Source organism: Sus scrofa, chromosome 4 (assembly GCF_054392235.1).
Source record: "Sus scrofa isolate SSC_HxYL_T2T_F1_AM1 chromosome 4, Sscrofa_HxYL_maternal_Yorkshire_Landrace_v2.0, whole genome shotgun sequence".
NCBI lineage: Eukaryota > Metazoa > Chordata > Mammalia > Artiodactyla > Suidae > Sus > Sus scrofa.
In genome coordinates, this window is record NC_139386.1 from 35,014,484 (window position 1) to 35,037,022 (window position 22,539).

The window sequence follows — 22,539 nt, forward strand, 5'->3', positions numbered from 1 at the left end:
CATGAGTATCTAGACATAGTTCTCAATGCTATTCAGCAGGATCTCCTTGTAAATCTATTCTAGGTTGTGTCTGATAAACCCAAGCTCCCGATCCCTCCCACTCCCTCCCCCTCCCATCAGGTAGCCGCAAGTCTCTTCTCCAGGTCCATGATTTTCTTTTCTGAGGAGATGTTCATTTGTGCTGGATATTAGATTCCAGTTATAAGTGATATCTTATGGTATTTGCCTTTGTCTTTCTGGCTCATTTCACTCAGTATGAGATTCTCTAGTTCCATCCATGTTGCTACAAATGGCATTATGTCATCCTTTTTTATGGCTGGGTAGTATTCCATTGTGTATATATACCACATCTTCCGAATCCAATCATCTGTCGATGGACATTTGGGTTGTTTCCATGTCCTGGCTATTGTGAATAGTGCTGCAATGAACATGCGGGTGCAAGTGTCTCTTTTAAGTAGAGCTTTGTCCGGATAGATGCCCAAGAGTGGGATTGCGGGGTCATATGGAAGTTCTATGTATAGATTTCTAAGGTATCTCCAAACTGTTCTCCATAGTGGCTGTACCAGTTTACATTCCCACCAACAGTGCAGGAGGGTTCCCTTTTCTCCACACCCCCTCCAGCACTTGTTATTTGTGGATTTATTAATGATGGCCATTCTGACTGGTGTGAGGTGGTATCTCATGGTAGTTTTGATTTGCATTTCTCTTATAATCAGCGATGTTGAGCATTTTTTCATGTGTTTGTTGGCCATCTGTATATCTTCTTTGGAGAAATGTCTATTCAGGTCTTTTGCCCATTTTTCCATTGATTGATTGGTTTTTTTGCTGAGCAATGAAACTAGAACACACCCTCACACCATGCACAAAAATAAACTCCAAATGGCTGAAAGACTTAAATATACAACAGGACACCATCAAACTCCTAGAAGAAAACATAGGCAAAACACTCTCTGACATCAACATCATGAATATTTTCTCAGGTCAGTCTCCCAAAGCAATAGAAATAAGAGCAAAAATAAACCCATGGGACCTCATCAAACTGAAAAGCTTTTGCACAGCAAAGGAAACCAAAAAGAAAACAAAAAGACAACTTACAGAATGGGAGAAAATAGTTTCAAATGATGCAACTGACAAGGGCTTAATCTCTAGAATATATAAGCAGCTTATACAACTCAACATGTTTATTTTAATTTAAATTTGATTAGTGGGTTAAGAACCCAACATTGTCTCTGTGAGTATATTGGTTTGATCCCTGGCCTTACTCAGTGGGTTAAGGATCTAGCGTTGCTGCAAGCTGCAGCCAGGGTAAGTCACAGATGCTGCTCAGATCTGGCGTTGCTGTGACTGTGGCATAGGCTCCTGTTGACCCGTGGCCTAGGAACTTCCATATGCCAAGGGTGTGGCCATTGAAAAAAAATGAGTTGGAGATCTCATCTGCTAGACTGCTGAGAGTAGAATCTCAGCCACTCTTGAGGCCCCCCCCCCCCTTTTTTAATCAGGGTTGCATCAGGATTGAAGGGGCTTATGGTTAAAGGGCTTGGAATACAGACAAAAACCCTCTCATTACAATGGGACCTGGGCCTGGGTGCAGAGTCCAGATTTCCTGGCTGTACCACGCGTACACTCAGCATATCCTCAGGGCATTATCACCAGGGGATGGTCAGGTCCTCCTTTTTTTTGTGTCTCCCGACCTGCCTGGCTTGTGCTAACCATGGTGAATAACTCTTGAAGCAACCAACCAATGGACCTCAGTGCTAAACATAAGACATATTTATTTTTCCCTTGGCACTGAGTCAGGGACCCAAGCTATTTCCAGCTTAAGAAGTGACCATCTCCCTGGGCTGTGGAAAGAGAAAAAGAAGAATATGCAGGATGAAGCCTTTGGCCAGGTGGGGAAAATTAGTCGCATGGCCTCATATGGGTGCCAGGCGTGCTGGATAGGTGGTCCCTGGTGAAGCAGCTGCTCAACTGCAGAAGGGGACTGTGAATCCTTGGTGGTTGGTCAGCTGTCTACCCCACCCCATCTCTTTTTTGCCAACATCAGTTAAGTTTTCCCCCATGCCCCTCTGTTGTCTCTAAGGGAACTTAGCTAACACCACCAGTGAACTCATCATGCTTTAGGGGAAAATGTTAGGAAGGAAATATCTTGCTAACAAGTTCACTTGGCACTTGGAAAAGCAAGATTTTTTCCAAGAGATGTCGACTTGGCTACTTTCACGGAACAAGGGAGAGAGATACAAAGACAAGAAACTCAAGTTAATTTCTTAATTATTTTGTTATGCAGTGTTTATGAGCAAAAGCCCTGGGTAGGGTATGGTTTTGTTTATAAAGCGAGTAGCAGGGAGGCCAGAGAGACTTAACCATGGAGGGAGGAATGGTGCATGATGGGGAGTGAGGCTAGAAACGGAGGTAAAGGCAGGTTGCCCAAGGCCTTGTGGATCCTGCAAGGCATGGAATGTTCTGGATGCAGTGGGCAGCCTCAGGAGGGTTAAAGCTGGGGCAAGAGAGCTCTCTGATCACTCTTGGTCTGGCACCTGGGTGGATGCCTGGCCTCTTGGTGGTCTTGCCATGCCTCTGCACGGTGCATACCTGGCATGGGGTTGCGGGAAGAGTCATCTCTCCTTTAAACATTTAGGGCTTTGGATCATGGTAGACCACAAAATGAATTCTCACCTGGGTCTGTGGGGGACACACTGGAAGATAAAGTCAACTGTGTAGATCAAGAGTGATAAAACTGGAGGACTGGAACTGTACCTGTGATTCAACAGCACAGAGCAAGTGTGGGGCATGTGATGAAAAGAACGCTGGCACTGGGAAGCCAGGTGGAAAGTAACATTATTAGGCTGGGAAAGATGGGAGCCTGGGACAATCAGGCGCTGGTGTAATATGAAAGGGGAAGTCTGTTTGCTGGCTCTGATTCGGTTTAGTTCTCCATTCTGTTTTTTGTTTGTTTGTTTGTTTTTTAATATTTAGGGCCGCACCCATGGCATATGGAGGTCCCCAGGCGAGGGGTCGAATCAGAGTTGTAACTGCTGGCATACATTGGAGCCACAGCAACATGGGACCTGAGCCATGTCTTCGATCTACACCACAGCTCACGGCAACGCCCGATCCTTAACCCACTGAGCAAGGCCAGGGGTCGAACCCTCGGCCTCATGGGTGCCAGTTGGGTTTGTTAACCACTGAGCCATGATGGGAACTCCTAGTTCTCTATTCTATATGTCTTCTCTCTCTTTCATTGGTTTCTGCTTCTTCCTGCAGGGTTGTGAGTTGTGTTAATGCAACAATATCTGGAATGAGGCCTTGAGCTACCCATTCCTTTAGGAGAAAAAGGCACAAATGATACTGCTCAGGCAGCCTACATTGTTTAGCTTTTGGAGTCTGGTGTATATTATTTCACAATTCAAAAATACCAGGATTCTATGGTTGTGGTGGTTCGGAAAGATAACTCCTACTGGTACTTTACTAGATTCTCTTCCTGGAAAGTCCTTGTTAAAAGGAAATTATGTCAAGGTCATATGAGGACAATTGGTGTCTGTGTGTGCATGTGTTACGTGTGTGTGTTTGTGTTTGGAACAAGACTGATTCTGTATCACTTAAAAGCACACAGTTGAAGGATGAGAAAAAAGCAACAGCAGAGTTAAATATTTGCATTGCATTTTTCTTTTCTTCAGTGATATCTGATCTGAATTTGATAGCCTGACACAGGCTGCAGATTTAGGTTCAGTTTTTGTTTTAAATATGGCTCTAGGAGTTCCCATCATGGCTCAGTGGTTAACAAATCTGACTAGCATCCATGAGGTTGTGGGTTCAATCCCTGGCCTCGATCAGTGGGTTAAGGATCTGGCATTGCTGTGAGCTGTGGTGTAGGCCAGCGGCTACAGCTCTGATTCACCTCCTAGCCTGGGAACCTCCATATGCCACAGTTGTGACCCTAAAAAGCAAAAATAAAAAATAAAAAAAAAGATAAAAAAATAAAAATGACTTCATGTGTTTCCCTGTCATTTTAGCTGTTCCAGAAGCCAGGTTGTTGACAACAATCAAAAATAGAAATAAGGGAATGGTCCAGGGTTTGAACAATGGGGGAAAGAACTCATGGGTGGACCCATTTCTTGAGGTGGATCAGGATCGAGGAGGGGTTAGTTTGGGGGAGGTTTGATGGGTGAAGCAGACAATATCATTCTATCATTGTAATTTCTAGGAGCGGAAAGGCTTCTTTCAGTGTTCAGGAATCCTCCTTTAAAAGGCAGATAATTCAGAGCCAGACCACAATCCCCTGATACTGGGTTGTCAGTAACAACATGTTATGTTAATATTTCTGCTGGAATTAGTAGTCATGAGCTTGAGGGCAGGTGTCCGGGGGCAGATGGAGAGGGGTGAAGCCTGGAGCCGGTGAGAGCAGGACAGAACCAGGCACTGATGGGAGCTGGAGAAGGACATCAAAGACAAGCATCAGGCCAAATGCCTCCTTCATAGTTTGACTTTCTTTGTTAAATGTTGTGCTTTGGTTGAAGGCTTCCTCCAAACTTGTAATTGAACATGAATTTGTGCATGTCTCACTGATGACTTGGGGTGCAAAATTCATGCTGCTGTCTCAGGGTACAGGAAAGAATTAGGTGGAAGATTCCTTTTCAGACATGCCTCATGGTCAGACATGAACCTCTGGGCACATGCCTGCCTCACTGCTGAATTTCCCTCTCCCCCCATCCTCATGTCTTGAAAGGAATTTTGTTTTTTGATTTTTTTTTTTTAGGGATGCACTCATGGCATATGAACGAATGTTCCCAGGCTAGGGGTCGAATCTGAGCTGCAGCTGCCGGCCTACATAACAGCTCACGGCAACCCTGGATCCTTAACCCACTGAGCAAGACTGGAGATTAAACCTGCATCCTCATGGATACTAGGCGGGTTTGTTAACTGCTGAGCCACAGTGGGAACTCCTTGAAAGGAAATTATTTTCACTAGTGTTCTTTTAAAACTATTTCACGCTAGTAATTCAATGGCTGTTTATGTAATTCATGGCTGCCTCCCAGGCTATGCCCTAAGCCCCACAAGGGCAGAACTCTCTCTTGTTTGTGGTGCATCCTTCAGACCCAGCACCTCCTCCCCCACAGACTAGGGGCTCAATAAAGATTCTGGAACGGCTGAGCAAAGCTCTAATTAACTGCAAGGTGACACTAGAGATACAAACCTCTTATTTGGGGCAAAAAGCTTCAGTTGATCTTCATGGCAAATGAATAAGGTCCTGGAGAACCAGAACCTGATACATAAAATACATTTTAGGGAGAGTGAGTGGGAAGGGAGCCGTTCTTCTTGGGGCTAGAAGTATTTCCGGTTCAACATCCTCAAGATGATTCTAGAACAAATGACCTGCTACCTTTCTTTGCAGACATCTCTGGGCTGCCTGCATTTTCATCATTTCCATATTTATTGGCCTCATTGTCAGGGAAGATGGAGTGTGAAGAAAAATGACTGATTTTACTACTTGGTAGTAGCTGTATGTTGGGTCCAGGAAGGTGAAACGTATAGCTCAAAAATCCTGGTGGATTTTCTAAAGACTTGTCTTCCTTTGAGGAACTGAGAGCATAAAAATGTATCTAGTTATAAAATGATTCAAAACTGCCAAGAAAAACCCCACAACCCTCTCTATTTGGAAGTGTGGTGGGGTGGCATGTGCTAGATTTTTTTTTGGGGGGGGGCGAATGGGCGGTGGCAGTATTTATAACGTTATTGCTCTGATACCTAATTCCTATAGCTCAGAAGGAGTTTAAAATCGGAGATGAGGCCAGGAAGGGAGGATGCCGATGATGGGAGTAAAAAGCTGAATTCCAAAGGCTCACTGCTCCTGCTCTTGGTATCTCCCCTTCGATGACAGGAAATCCCTCCGCTTTACATGTATGCCTTTGAAAACAGAGGAAAAACCTCCCAAAGGTTTGATGTGACCCTTCCTTGGGGATCTGCCAGTAGCTTGGACAGGGCTTTGAGTGGTTCCTGGAACTGTTCACATCCCCACCCCACCCACTGTCACTGTGTCCCTGCACCCTCATGTCCTGGAGGAAACAGGCAGCCTGCAGATGGGTTTCCCTGGAAGGTGGTGCCTGTGTATGGGGCAGTGGACATACAGGGACGGATATGAAAAAAAAATGCCTCACTGATTCACATCGGGACAAAGTAATGTGACTTTCCAGATGAGCAGATTGAAATCTGTTGCCGCAGCTCAGCAATTCTATTTTGGGTCTGGAGAGCATCTCTCCAATTATTTCTTCTTTTTTCCACTCCCTCTTCAGGGTTCAAAGCCCCTTCTGCTTTTTAACTTTTTCATTTTTCCAGTGCTGTGGAGCCCCTTGCCTAGAGTTTGTTCATTCCTTCTTTTGTTCATTCATTCCTTCCTTCCTCCTTTTCTTTCTTTTCCTTTTTTAAAAATTTTATGGCCACCCCAGCAGCATATGTAAGTTCCCAAGCCAGGAATTGAATCTGAGCCACAGCTGTGACCTATGCCGCAGTTGCAGCAATGCCAGGTCCTTAATCCACTGTGCTGGGCTAGGGATCAAACTCTTGCCTCTGCAGAGACCTGAACCACTGCAGTTGGATTCTTAACCCACTGTGCCATAGCGGGAACTCCCTGGGGTTTCTTGATTACCTGGAGTGAGAAGGATTGTTGGCTCTGATATTTTATCATAGGCTGCAATTCACTAGAGGAATCTCAAATCGAAGCAGGCCCAGGTTCTCTGTGGATGCTGATTGAATGAGTGAGTGCATGAGCAGGTGAGGTACACACATACAGAAGTACAAAGCCCCAAAGAATAAAGCATGAAATTCTACGAAGAGACTTAGCTGACACCACTTAACTTTGTCCACTGGCTCAAATAGCCATGACAGAAAGTTTCCTGTGCAGTCTGTAATTTTTGTGCATTTCCTATCATCAGTACAACAGCAGCTCAGTTTAGTTGCTATAGACAGTGATTATCTAGATCAGATATATATTCCCTCCTGCCCCCTGTGCCTCTGCTGGCTGGAGCAGCTATGCCAGTGTTTACCCATTTACTAGGATGGAACAACTGAGAGAAATAAAACTCAAAAGTTGTTGAATTGCATTTTATGGCTCTTTCTAGTACTTCAAGCAAAGCATAAAGAAATGGGATGTTGGGAATTTGTTTTTAATTTTGATATTTTATTTCTAAGGAGCAATGAAATTTCGAAAACTCCTTTTCGTTTCCTTTTCTTTGTCTTTCCTTTTGCTCTTATGGGACACTTTTGTTAACTTTGCTGAGTTAAAATACCCTAGGGTTCATCTCTATTAACTTGTACTGAGTGCTTTTTGATTTAACTTTTCCTTTAATTGGTTAGAGTATTAATGACAGTAAGCGACGTTGAAGTTTCTGTTTCAGTTCCCACCTTCAAGCCACAATGAATGAAAAGCCTTTTTTTTCTTTAAAAGTATCCTCATCTCCTAGGAAGGTGTTTCTATATTCTCCCTTTTATCTATTTTTGGACATCGAATTGAAAGTGGTAAATATTCTCATGTCATCCACAAATAAGAGAGTAACTTCAGCTTTGGCTTAGTGTGTATTACATTTTATTGCCTCTCAATGACCGATTCTTAGAACAGTACCTGGCATAGAAGAATTGCTATATTAGTGTTTGCTATGATGATGAGGGTAGCGATGCTGTTCCAGGAAGTGCCTGGTGTGTCCTAGGATTGATGGAATAATTGGTTCAGTCATCTGGCTCCAGGAACAGGTTCTTTGGACAGGCATGACATGTAGGCACTGTGCTTGACCCTGAAGTTGCAGAGGTCATTAGGATTTAGTCTCTATTCCTAAGGGGCTCTCTGTCTGTGGAATGCTGTTTGTTTTTGACTTGCAACAATTGTAGAAATAGAAAGGGCCCTATAGATGTGCAGGAGGGGATGGAACCATGTTCCTACAAAGAGTAGAAGAATCTCAAGTGATTCAGCTGGTATTCCTTGTATCTGGAAGCCTTGAACCCAGTTGTGCCCTGGAGATGTGGGGAGCCATCCACATCTTGCAAGCCCTCCTTGCCCTGGTAGCACATGTTTGAGGGTCCTGGGGCTGGGTTAGAGGGACATACACCTGCCTCAAACGAGCCCTGAGCCCTGGCAGTGTCCGGGAGTGACCTTCATCAGTGTTCTCCCCTCTTGGGTGGGAGATTCTCAGAGAGCTGGGGCTGGAGGTTGGAAGAGGAAGTGTTAATCTTGGGGTTGCAGCAGCTGAATATGCGGCATAAACAGCATTTGGGGATGAGATCACTTCTGTTTTGGGAACCCAAAGGCAAACACAAGTTGCATTTGTCTGGGTAATCATGGCCTTGTTTGAGATTGTTTATGTTTAGAAATTCATGTTGGAATATTTATCAGCTGGGGTACGGAAACCAACTCTGGCTGCTGAAGCCAAAAAGGATTCCTCTGGAAGGCTCTTGGGCAGCTCCCAGAATTTGAAGGAAAAGAATGACTTGTACATGACCTGGGCTCAGAAAGGAAGTTGGACAGTTCTGAGGTTCTAAATATTGGGGAACTAAAAGATAATCTTTTCAGGACTCACATTGGGATGAATCAGCAAGGATCACTTTCTATCCTGACATTCATTCCTTAGAGATTCAAATTCCTGGAAGAGTGAGTTGCCTGGGTCTGCCCATCTCCTACCAGAAGGCCAAGGCTATAAGAGCTGAGGAGGGTCGTCCCAGTGGATGCTGGGAAGCCAGACATTGACAGAGGTCCACCCTGACCACGAAATGATGGTGTATTTCCCAGCCCCTTTCTTGCTAATCTTTCTGGCCTATTTAGTTCTAGGTTAGTCCATCAAGAGTACTTTTGAATTTTCAGTGCCTGGCTTGGGGTTGTAGTGGACATGTTGGTGACTCTGAATGAGCAACAGGGGCTGAGAAGGGGAGCTCTGGACCCCAGAATGAGAGGCTGCACCCAGAGTGGCTTCCTGGTTAGGAAGCTGTAGAGTGGAGAAGGTGGGCTGGCTCAGTGTTTCTCTGACTGAGGTTTCTCTGGGGTTTCTCAGTGTGAAGTTCATGAAGATTCATTTAAATCATGATCTTACGAAAGGGCCCATTTATCTCCTTATTCAGGATCATCTGGTGATACTTAACACCACAAGCACCGAGCCCTCTCTTCATTCGTTTTGGTGCATTGAGTTTTCTGAAGCATTGATTCTGAATAGAAATTCATTAACTGTCATGGTCTAATGAGAAAAAAATAGCAGCAGGCTTAATATAAAAATAATGTTTGCGTCAGTTGCAGACCAAATGATACCACAGAGTGCTGTTTTTAGCAGAGAGGGAAATGTTTGGGAAATGGAGTTTTCGTATGGCATATTGCAGCACAGGCATGATGAATGCAAGGGAAATTGGGCCGTAGCAGTTGGCACCATGTTCAAATTGAAAGCAGCAATTTAGTTTCAACAAAACAACATAATCTTTTACATGCACTAATGGTATTTTGAGTTTTATTGGTTTTGCAGTTCTGTCTGAGTTTAATTTGTACATTTATTTTTATAGTGGTATGAAACTACCAGCACACACACACACACACACACACACATAGTGTATATATATATAAAATTTTATGTTGATTTATGTTTAAGCAAATTATAATACAAACAAAAATAACTCTGGTCAACCCTGAAGGTCCTTGAGGAATTATTTTTTCCTTTGAGGGGAAAGTCTCTCTTGCTCTTTTTTTTTTTTTTTTTTTTTGCTTTTTGGGGCCCCACCCATGGCATATGGAGCTTCCCAGGCTAGGGGTCGAATTGGAGCTACAGCTGCTGGCCTTTGCCACAGCCATAGCAATGCAGGATCCAAGCTGCGTCTGCGACCTACACCACAGCTCATGGCAACCCAGGATCCTTAACCCACTGAGCAAGACCAGGGATCGAACCTGAAACCTCATGGTTCCTAGCTGGATTTGTTTCCACTGCACCACAATGGGAACTCCAAGAGGAAAGTCTCTTATTCAAGTGTGGGAAATCCTGGTCTGTGCAAAACACTTATCCTCCTGCCCATCCCACCTCCACGGGAGGAGTACATTTCCCCACCCAGGGATGATGGGTGTGGCCATGTAACTTGCTTTGGCCAGTGGGATATCAGTAGACACGAAAACAGAGGCTCGAAAGAAGATTATGCTTTGCTTGGCCTCTTATATTCCTCCCCTTCTCTGGGAGAAGATAATGGCTCAGGTGCTGTTGGTCCAAAGAGAATGGCAGAACCCAACTGAGCCCAACCTAGGTCAGCTAAACTCTAGCCAATCAGCAGATATGAGAGCAAAAGGAAACGCTTCTTGTTGTATGCTATTGAGGTTCTGTGGTGGTTTGCCGCACAGCATTATTGTAGCAATAACTGACTTTTAAGGTCTGGCACATTTATTTGTTAGCCACACATCAGAGTGTATAAGCTTGGATTTTAATGAATATTAACTATATATCAATTATTGCTGTAGGTTCCGAGATTACAACAGTCAACAAGACAGATCCAGTCTCAGCCCTGGAGTGTACATTTTAGTGGATGTTCAATAATTTTTGCTCAACTATTTATGTGTCTGATGAATGTTTTGTTTCTCCTTTTCCCAAGAAGGCAAACTAACTTTGCGCTGACGTCTTTGGAAAGTGACAGTTATCTGGGTAGATGTGATCTTGTCTATACATGTGATCTTATCTACATGTCATATGTTGACCAAAAAAGTCAAGGAATAACTTGACTACTCACGTTGCCACCATTATCATCAAACTGCCTCGCTTAGGGCCTTGACCCCTCTTGACTCATGTCCAGAAATGTCTAGAAAAGAATTTAAAAATAGATGAAAAAAAAAAAAAAAAAAAAAGAACCTAACCATTTTTTCTACCACTTTTGCTCTTGCTTGATTTTGCTTTATGCAAAGTTTTGACTGGGTTCCATAACTAAAAATAATCTCCCTGTGTACGTGAAATTTCACCAGAGTAAATGGCTGTGTGTGTGCTTATATTTATGCACGTCTGAAAATTCTGCCGACTGTGGAGGTCTGCGGTGGCTGGTCTGGAATGAAAACATCATCCTGGGAAGAGAATTTGAATGTAATGTTGAATACATTTAAAAATATTATTCAAATGACGGAGAAGTTCAGTTTTATGACTTTGGGGACTATTGGGAATCAGCAGCAAAAGAATTCATATTTCTTGTTTCATGGAGAGCAGGACAGAAATGCAGCTGTAGGGTATTCAGTTCTCAGAGGCCTTAAAGCTGCAGGGCCCAATTCAGGTTGAACTCTAAGGATGTAAGGCTTACTTATCCAGGTTGGTACTAGACGAGATAGATAATAACGAAGAGCAGGGAGTTTGAAAAAAATGATTTACTGCCCTTTGGAAATGCGGTGAAATTTGGTATTTTTTGCTTTGATGTCCAATTCCCTTTTGTCTAGTTCCCGTAGGTCTTTGAATGTCAATGGTTGAGGGTCGAGGCTGGGGGGTAACCCTGTGGACAGGCATGAAGTACTTTGGTGTCCATCAGCGCCATGAAGAGTCTTTCTCCATCCATCCTGGGGATCCATTGGTAGGTGGAAGCTGCCTCCCCCACCTCCCCATTCTATAGATGGTCCTGCTCTTGGCCAGAGGTGACTGACCATAATCTTTGGGATATTTTCCTTGTTCTTTCTTAGCACCTCTGCTTTGTCCAAGTATTATTTTGGGGGGAAGTGAGGAGGGAATGATTTGTAAGCATGTGGGGTGTGTTGTTTCGACCATTTAGAAACAATGTTTTATTTCCAGGTTAAGATGTTTGTGGTTTCTTTCTGATGGAGTTAAGGGCACAGTACTCAGGACAGATGCTGACAGTAATGTGATCTCCTAGGATCTGCTCTCAGGGTTGTTGACTCTCCTGTGCTCTCCTGCAGCCCACTGCTTCCCAGGACCTGGATGCTTTGGCTGGTCTGTTTTTGTGATCAAGCCCTGGGCTTCATCAGGGTGTTGCAATGACAGCCAGGAAGGATTAAGCGCTGGAGAAACTGAAGCTGAATTGAGGGTCTGGTTCCATGAGAAAGATCTCCATGTGCTTGGGGAAGGGGAGGGAGGAAATAATTATTTACCTCATCGCTCCTCCAGCAAGGGCCTGGGCCCAGTGATTCTGGCCAGTGCCTGAACTTGGACGTGGGGTCTCCTTAGACTGATTATCCGGAGAGGTGGTCAGAACCGGAGGCCTGGGGTGAGCTTTGCCTTAGAGCAGTGGTTCTCAAAGTGTGTTCTCTGAGCAGCATCTTCTGTATTGCTGGGAACTTATTTAGAAATACAATTCCTCGGCCCCACTCCAGACCCACTGAGTCAGACGCCCTGAGTATGGCGCTCCAGACAGGTTGTTCTAACAAGCTCTCCCGGCATCCTAAGTTGAAGAATCATAGCCTTAAAAAGAGTATCGGGGATCCCAGATCTGTCACCCAGGACTGGAAGGTGGTTCTCCAGGGCTCATCGTGAACAACTTTTTCCAGTTTAGCAGAAATGGTCACTTTTAAGAGATCACTAAATGCTCATTCATGTATTCCCCCTGAATGATGCACTAGTATGGCACATTGCAAACTTAAAAAAATGTGTTTTTAGGTCATATTTCAATGTTTTACTAAAAGTTGTACAATTTTTTATAATAGTTTTACATTTTTATAACCTGATTTCATTCATGTTTGCCCTGACTGCTTTTGGAACTCAAACCTGTGACCTCGGTGTTTAAAACACTTGTTCATTCATGCATCTGTTCATTCGGATACCAAGGAGCACCTGTTATACACTAGACCTTGTGCTTTACTGAAAAAACAAGGGCTCTGCTGTGAAAGACAGGTAGGTAGGGTGGGGAGATGATGGGGTTCTGTTTATGGCAATAATCACAAGGTGCCGGCTTGCAGTGAACACAGAGATGTGGGAGCAAAGAGGACAGAGTGACCACAGGACCTGAAAGGAGGATGGCTTTCAGGAGGTTTTCATGGAGAAGGCAGTATCAGAACAAAGAGCAAAAGGAACAAAACACTTACCAGTTACTCCATTTAGAGAAGAATGTTCTAGGTGGAGAGAATACATATGGGACTGTATTTTTTTTTTTTTTTTTTTTTTGTCTTTTTGCCATTTCTTGGGCTGCTCCCTCAGCATATGGCGGTTCCCAGGGTAGGGATTTAATCAGAGCTGTAGCCACTGGCCTATGTCACAGCCACAGCAACACAGGATCCGAGCTGCATCTGCGACCTACACCACAGCTCACGGCAACGCCGGATCCTTAACCCTCTGAGCAAGGGCAGGGATTGAACACGCAACCTCATGGTTCCTAGTCGAATTCGTTAACCACTGAGCCACGATGGGAACTCCTGTATTTGCTGTAAGAAATGACCACACAACTGGTGGCTTAAATGACACAAAATTATTTGTTATTTGATAGGTCAGAAGTCTGACATGGGAGTTCCCATTGTGGCTCAGTGGTAATGAACCTGACGAGTATCCATGAGGATGCGGGTTTGATCCCTGGCCTCGCTCAGTGGGTTAAGGATCCGGCGTTGGCATGAGCTGTGGTGTAGGTTGAAGATGTGGCTTGGAACCTGTATTGCTGTGGCTGCGGCATAGGTTGGTGGTGGCTATAGCTCCGATTTGAGCCCTAGTCTGGGAACTTCCCTGTGCCACAGGCGTGGCCCTAAAAAGAAAAGAAGAAGTCTGACATGGGTGAAAATCAAGGTGTTGGTGGAGTCTATCTCTCTCTGGTGGCTCTAGGGAACAAGGTGTTTCCATACTGTTTCCAGCTAAAAGAGGCTGCCTGCTTTCTTTGATGTGTGGCATCCTTACTCCGTCTTCAAAGCCGCTGGTGGGGGATGGTATCCTCACATTGCCTCCTATCTGGTTGTCATGACTCATATATGATTAGATTGGACTTTCCTGAAAAATCTAGCATAATCTACCCATCTCAAGGTCATTAACCTTATTACACCTGCAAAATCCCTTTGCCGTGTCAAGAGCACTGTTACCTGTTCTGAGGTTTAGAGCATCTTCAGGAGCCATTATCCTGCCTACCACAGGGACAGCATAAGGATGCTTGAGTGTGGAGACTGAGAAAGAATAAAAAAGCCCAGTGTGGTTGTGCTATGGCCAGGAGTGAGGGAGAAAATGCTGCTGAGAAACGGAATGTGTACACAGCAAGATGGAACAGAGATGTTTTTAGCAGAGGCCCAGGTTTAAAATATTTGAGTGATTAATTCAGTGGACTACTACTTTAGAAAAATAATTCCTGTCTTTGAAGGGGGGGGAAGGATATTGGCCAGAGGGATCAATAGAGATAGGTAGAGAAATTCCATTTATTCTTTTAATTTTTTTTTCTTTTTTGCTTTTTAGGGCCACACCTGCAGCATATGGAGGTTCCCAGGCTAGGGGTCAAATTGGAGCTACAGCTGACTGCCTACCCCACAGCCGTAGCAATAGCAGCTCAGGATCTGAGCTGTGTCTGTGACGTACATCACAGCTCACGGCAACACCGGATCCTTAACCCACTGATGGAGGCCAGGGATTGAATCCGCATCCTCATGGATACTAGTTGGATTGGCCTCCATTGTGCCACAATGGGAACTCCCCATTTCCTCTTTTTTGTAATTTTTCTTGTTTTACTTATGTGTCTCACCCACCAGAAATATATTGGCTAAGCCACTGGTAATCAAAGGAGTTTTGGTATAATAAACTTACTCTTCAATAAAAATGAACATTGCATTGCTAACTAGAGTAAAAAATAAAATAAACAAACAAACAAAAAGCAAACCCTTAATAGAGTTTTTCACCTGGTGGGAACATGCACCCAGAATGACGCACGAACAGGAGGTTCCTCTGCAGTGAAATACCTTCCTTTCTAACCACATTTGACGTGTGTCCTAATTCTTTGAGCTTCTTTCCCAGGTAAGGATGGCCTATCATAAAAGGAGACCCTGGGAGTTCCCGTCATGGCACAGTGGAAACGAATCTGACTAGGACCCATGAGGTTGCGTGTTCGATCCCTGGCCTTGCTCAGCGGGTTAAGGATCCAGCGTTGCCATGAGCTCTGGTGTATGTTGCAGACTCGGCTCGGATCCCATGTTGCTGTGGCTCTGGTGTAGGCTGGTGGCTACAGCTCTGATTCGACCCCTAGCCTGGGAACCTCCATATGCTGTGGGTGTGGCCCCCAAAAGACAAAAAAAAGACCCCCCCCAAAAAAAGGGAGACCCTGACTGTATTAAAGACCCTAACACTCAAGTCCCTTAGCTGGGGAATCATCTTCCTTACTGTGCTCTAGAGGGCATTTTCAAAGAGTCATCAATCAATATTTATTGAATACTTAGGTGCAATAATGGACTTTAGGTTGGCCATAACCTACACACCCTCTTCCAATCCGGTCTCCACCAAGCGTTTTCTTGTCTTAAAGCTTAAACTTTAAAAGCTTGGTCTTCAAGTGCTTTGTGATGCCAAACTATCCTGAATGAAAGTAACTTAGCATCATGAAAGACATATTCTTCCCTGAATATGTCACCACTGGGAAGAGATGCATTGAGAAGAAGATCAGACAGTGCATGTTAGATGGATCTGGGAAATAATCAAAGATGGTGTAGAGTCAGAAGTCATTTTCACCCAAACTGAGATGACTGGTAGGTCAGGGTAGGGAGAAGCTCATTAATAGGAGAGTGTTGGCTTGGAGGACACACTGACCTGCATTTAAATCCTGGGTCGTTGAGACAAGTGGACATGTAAAGTACAATAGATTTTTTCTTTTTTTTATCATTTTTTTTTATTATTCAATGAGCTTATCACATCTGTAGTTGTATAAGGATCATCACAGTCCAATGTCACAGGATTTCCATCCTACAACCCAAACACATCCCCCCACCCCCAAACAGTTGATTTTTTTTTTTTTTTTGCAACTGTTTGAAAATTGTAACCATACCTGTTTCTAACAGGAAAACTATAACAGGTAGTCAAACTTACACAGAGATAACTTCTATTAAATCTCTACTGGTACTTTCTTCTGAACCTTCCTCAGTACGCTCACAGATGCTGAGGTCCGAAATTTGAGGAATTCTATAAATTTCATTCTTCTTTCCTGCCTGAGTTTGGAGCTAATTAAGAAAGAGACACAGAAGGCAGAGAGACAGAAAAAAATTAGCCTCATATCTAAACCCACTTAGCCTCAAGTTTAAAGCCCAATTCTTCAATCCAGTTTTTATCAGGCTTTAAACATGAGGCAAGATGGGTTTGTGGATTCCTTGCCCTGAATCTGTCACAGCCGTGCGAGGATGAGAATGTGCCCACCTCAAAGGCAAAGAGAAGTGGACTGGGGAACGCATTCTGTGCCCGTAGGCACATCCTCAGAGAGGAGAGAGCAGAGGCTGCTGGCCACTGCTGCCCAGCTGTCAATCAGCAAGGAATAACCTCTCCTGCTCCTGTCCCAAGACAGTCCCTTGTCTTGCCTCAGGCCATCCATTAAGCTAGACTTGGCACTTCCTTGCATTCCCTCCATAGAACCCATTTAGATTTTTTTTTTTTTTTTTTGGTCTTTTGTCTTTTGAGGACCGCACCCACGACATACGGAGGTTCCCAGGCTAGAGGTCTAATCAGAGCAGTAGCCGCCAGCCTACGCCAGAGCCACAGCAACGCCAGATCCGAGCCAAGTCTGGACCTACACCAGAGCTCACGGCAACGCCGGATTCTGAACCCACTGAGTGAGGCCAGAGATCGAACCTGCAACCTCAGGATTCGTTTCTGCTGTGCCAGAACTCCTAGATTTTTTTTTTTGGTCTTTTTAGGAGCATATCTGCAGCATATGGAGGTTCCCAGGGCGGGGGTCAAGTATAGCTGCCATAAGCCACAGTAAGGGAGGATCTGATGAGTCTGTAACCTACACCACAGCTCACGGCAACACTGGATCCTCAACCCACTGAGCAAGGCCAGGTTTTGAACACTCGTCCTCATGGTTACTAGGCAGGTTTGTTACTGATGCACCACCACTTAGGTTTTTATTGAAGATTTCATGATGGAGTTGGAAAACGAGATGAGAAGTTACATCACATACTCTATAGGTTTTTTCCTACTCAAAAAAAAAAAAAAAAATTCCCCATTAGGCATTTCACCTCCATCTCTGATTTTAGCTCATCAGTAACTGAATCACTTTGCATCCCTTCCACCATTCTTTCCTCCCCTCTAGATCTTTCCATCTCTCAGTCTTTCCCTTTTCTCTGCAAAGTAGGTTTACTCAATCCAACCTTCTTTAAACTCACATCCTTCACACTACTCAGCAGATTAGGAACCCGTCGAGGGTCAAGACTCATTGAACGCCCTTTAAATCTATTAGGGATTTATAAACAACGAATAATTTTTTCATATATATGATTGTGGGATATTAAATTTTAATGGGAAAAAACATAAAATTAAGGCTTCTAAGCTTACTCTTCATCTTAACTGTGGTTGAGATAAAATTGGCAAAGTGGTCACCAAGTTCTATAAACTGTTGAGTTGCCCAGCATCATTTTATTTTATTTTATTTTATTTTTATTTTTGCCCAGCATCTTTTAAAAAATAGTCCTTGAAGTGGTCTTGACCGAATGGCAGACACTCATGGATCTTAGAATGGCTCAAAAACTGCCCAGGCTATGCCTCATGTCCTAGATAATCCTTACTGGCTTCTTATTTTAGGTGTAAACAGGTGGGATGACTTACGTATAATGAGTTTTGGAAAAAGAAATTAATATGCCAGGACTGTCATGTACCAGGCAAGCTTGATTTGCTTTTCTACCCTGTGTATTTTTTTTAGTTGAATTTTTGGTATTAGAGTCGATTTATAATATTATGCCAATTTCTTCTCTAAAGCAATATGACCCAGTTATGTGTATATATACATTCCCTTTCTTACAATAGCTTCTTATTTATTTATTTACTTATTTATTTGTCTTTTTGCCATTTTCTAGGGCTGCACCTGTGGCATATGGAGGTTCCCAGGCTAGGGGTCGAATCAGAGCTGTGGCTGCCAGCCTACACCAGAGCCACAGCAACACGGGATGCGAGCTGCCTCTGCAACCTACACCACAGCTCATGGCAACACTGGATCCATGACCCACTGAGCAAGGCCAGGGACCGAACCCGCAACCTTATGGTTCCTAGTCAGATTTGTTAACAACTGAGCCATGATGGGAACTCCAACAACATTGTCCATCATGGTCTATCCCAAGAGACTGGACTGGCTATAGTTCCCTTTGCTATATAGTAGGACCTCATTGCTTATCCATTCTAAATGTAAATAGTTTGCATCTACTAACCCCAACCTTCCCATCCATTCCACTCCTTCCTCCCTCCCCCTTGGCAACCATAAGTCTGTTCTCTATGTCTCCCCCCCCCCTTTTTTCTTTTCTTTCTTTCTCTTTCTTTCTTCTTTCTTCCTTCCTTCCTTCCTTCTTTCTTTCTTTCGCTTTTTTCTTTTTAGGGCCACACCCATGGCATATGGAAGTTCCCAGGCTAGGGGTTGAATCGCAGCTGCAGTTGCCAGCCTACATCACAGCCATAGCAATGCCAGATCTGAGCTGCATCTGCAACCTACACCACAGCTCACAGCAACTCTGGATCCTTAATCCACTGAGCGAGGCCAGGGATAGAACCTGCATCCTCACAGATACTCACTGGGTTCGTCACCACTGAGCTACAATAGGAACTCCTATCCTGTGTGTTTTAAACCATGTTCTTTCTCCCCTTTTGAATCTGAGGGGATTCCTATGAACTCCTGAGGTGTCAGAGCTCTTGCATGCTGTGTCTTTTTTCTTACTTGCAGCAGGTCACTGTGCACTCATTTAAAAAGTACTTCACTTCTGTTGCTACTTACGGGGCGCTGACCCTATTCAGGATGCTCTGCAAGGCATTGGGGGTCCAATGTGAACAAACTCCTCTCACTTCTCAGCTGCCTCTTGCAGCTTCCTCCTAACCATCCACCAGCTTTCAGGCTGCCCCCTGCATTGCCACCAGAGTGACTGCTGTTGTTGTTGGTTTTTTTTGTCTTTTGTCCTTTTAGGGCGGCACCCACGGCATATGGAGGTTCCCAGGCTAGGGGTCTAATCGTAGCTGTTGCTGTCGGCCTACACCACAGCCACAGCAATGCCAGATCCGAGCCAAGTCTGCAACCTACACCAGAGCTCATGGCAGCACGTGATCCTTCACCCACTGAGCGAGGCCAGGGATCGAACCCACAACCTCATGGTTCCTAGTCGGATTCGTTTCCACTGCGCCACTATGGGAACTCCCCAGAGTGACTGTTTTAAGCCACACGGATCATCTTGTTACCCCATAGTCCCACCCCTTGGCCATTGGTCCCAGGGCTTTTCGGGGCAAGTTAGCTTCCTGAACACGGTCTGCAGGGGACAATCTGTGTTCAGCCCATGCACTTCTTCCTGTCTCTTCTTCCTCCAGACTCCTCGCCCTGGGCTTTTGCGCTGCCTCCCACTGGCCTCATTTTGGTTTGCCCAACACAGCTCTCTCCCCTCCATCTCCAGAACTTGGGGTATGTGCTTTCCTCTGCTGGGGGTTCCTGCTTCTCCCTTTCCTCTGGGTAACAACTGCAGCTCCCGCTTCAGCCTCAGTTGAAATGACCACCTCTCAGGAGATCGCCGTGGCTCTTCCCGACCAGGTCAGATGCTCTGTGTAGCACTTGGCAGGTGTAGCTTTACATTATTTGAGAGATGTTTGTCTCCTCTCCCGGACTGTAAGCTGTCCAAGAGTGGCCTTTTGACTGTGTTTGTCATTGTATTTTTAGTGTAGGCTCTCAATAAACATTTGTCAACTGGCTGAATGAATATAGACAGGTTCTTGCCCCCCAGGAATTTACAGTCCAGGGGAAGAAAGAGTGACTCAAACAGAAAATTAAAATACGATGTGGTGAGTGCCCTCTGTGACAGAGGAAATAGGGAGTGCTCTGGGAACTTGTAGGCAGGGCTACAATCCCAGACTTAGCGATAGTGAGGAGGATGTGGAAGACGTGTACAGTATATTTGGAAAGCATTGGATCTGAGCTCAGTTGCAGTGGTGTTCAAATCCTGGTTTTATCCCTTCTTACTTGGGTAGCCTTTAGGAAGGTCATTTAACCTCATTGTCACTCAGTGTCATTATCTGTAAAACGAGTCCAATAATAATACCTACTGAAGCCTGAAGACGTGTTCTGCTTGGAATAGTGTGTTATTTATTGCTATATAACAAATTATCCCAAAAGTTAGAACAAAATTACTCCAAGTCACAGCAAATAATGCACACAATTTCTGAGGGTCAGGAGTCCAGAGGTGGCTTAGCTGGATGGTTCTGGCTCAGGGTCTCTCGTGAGGTGGCAGTTACACTGTTGGGTGGGGCTGAAGTTGTGAGTAGGATAGGAGGATCCACTTCCAAACTCACATGACTCTTGTCAAGAGGTTCCAGTCCCTTCCCTGATGAGCCTTTTCATAGGGCGGCTCATGAGCCGGCTTCCTCCAGAATGAGTGATCCAAGGAAAGACAGCCCCAGATAGAAGCTGCAGTCCTTCATAATCTAATCTCAGAAGGGATGTACCGTCATTTCTGCTACATTCTAGTGGTCACAGAGACAAATGGTGACCAGCCCTGGTTTCCTGTGGGAGCGAATTACACAGAGGTGTGACTATGAGGAGATGGGGTCCATCTTACTGACTGGTCACCTGGATGGCGAGGTCTCATGGGCACCCGGGATTGGTCTTTGATTGGACCTGACGAGGTTGCCCTCAAATATGATTGGTCAGGTTCAAGCTCACTGTGAATATTTTCAAGACAAGTTACACTTATACTCTGACCGGGTTGGTTTAGAGTTTGTGACAATTCTCACTATTCCCTGCTGATCTGTTCTTCTCATCACCAGCAACCAGCCCCACAGAGAGTCTCAAGGATGCTTTGTTCACATTTTTGCTCACTCATCCATTCCTTTTTTCAAAAGGACACTTCCTCCATCTAATGATAGTGAAATGTAGGTGTTGCAAGGGTTTTAAATGAACTTTCTCTCTCTGGAATTATTCAAAATCCTTTGTCAGGGATGTGTGTATTATCCCCACTTCACAGATCTCAGAGCTGGCACTCAAGAAGCCAGGTCCTTGCACAAGGCCATGCAACTATTAAGGGGGCAGCTTCTGAGTTCTGACTCAGGATTGTTTCATCACAAAACTCATGGTCTAAGAACAAACACAAAGAAGCATAAGCTCCATTGTTCTTCCAAGGGAAGCAACACAAATTCTTGGTAAACTTTTTAGAAAATAAATAATGCAGTTACATCTTTCCACATATTTTATGATGTTATCTTTCCCTTTGGATAATTTTTCCTTTTGGATACTTGCTTAGTTAAAAAGTGTACAGAATGTTAAGGCTTTAAAAATGTGTCTGGCATACTGACCTCCTGGAACAGTACAGAGTTACCTCCCCCAAATGTGTGTTCTTCATACAAACCTGTATCCAAAATGTAGCTGAGGATGTAATGGAACTTACTTTTGAGTGTTTGTTCTGTGCTCATTGTGCTCAATGGCTCGGTTTTATCTACGACAACAGGAGGTGGGAGAAACTAAGTTCTCATAATGGTTTGGTTTACCAGGATCCACTGGGAAATAAGAATAGATCGACAAGGAAGCTGAAAGAGAAATTAGATTTCAGTTCATTTTGTTCTATCAACTGTTCGTTGTGAGATATTGGACAGTAGCAATGTGTCGTGTATTTAAGAGTAAGATGGGGAGTTCCCATTGTGGCTCAGTAGGTTATGAACCTGACATAGTGTCCATGAGGATATGGGTTTTATTCCTGGCCTCGCTCAGTGGGTTAGGGATCCAGCGTTGCAGTGAGCTGTGGTGTAGTTCATAGATGCAGCTTGGATCCAGTGTTGCCATGGGTGTAGGCTTAGGATAGCAGCTGCAGCTCCCATTCGACCCCTAGCCCAGGAACTTCCATATGCCGCAGGTACAGCCTTAGAAAGGGGGGGAAAAAGAGTAAGATGGTAGTTCACATCAACTGAGTAACTGATGATTAATCATTTCCCACTCTTTGTTAATTTGGTGAAAAAAGAATCAATCCAGCCACATCTGAGTCAACTGTTTACCAGAAAGGAGTGATTTTGTCAAAAGTATTCATTTGGTACCACCTTATAGAGCAGAAGTGCCAGGGAAAAGGCAGGCATTTTATTTAGCAAGTCGCTTAAAAGGAGAAGAATGAAGTATGTATTTTTATATTCTTAATCATAGCTAATGTTAAGCACTTATTAAACACAGACACTGCTCTAGGGCCTTCTGTTTTGTCATTAATGTCATCTTCTCATTTTGGAGTGTGGGAGCAGCCAGCCATTTGTAGGTGGCTGGTAAGCACAAGAAGCTGCTGTGACTGTCTGGGGATGGAGGTGGCAGCAGGGTCCAAAAATGTTGGACATCGTTCCATTGGCTTTTTCTAGCTTATTGTGAATGAACATGACTCTCTCTTGAGTGATTTGAGACAGTTTTGAAACTATCGCATTCAGTACAGTTTTTCTTTAGAAACTTGGCGATTATTTTTGGCAATTC

At 44.3% G+C, this 22,539-nt stretch overlaps 1 protein-coding gene across 14 annotated transcripts in view; it reads left to right on the forward strand.

Annotated features, from left to right (window-relative positions):
- Nucleotides 1-22,539, forward strand: part of NCALD (neurocalcin delta) — a 454,841-nt gene that overhangs the window by 76,156 nt on the left and 356,146 nt on the right. The gene's annotated exons all lie outside the window — the stretch shown is intronic.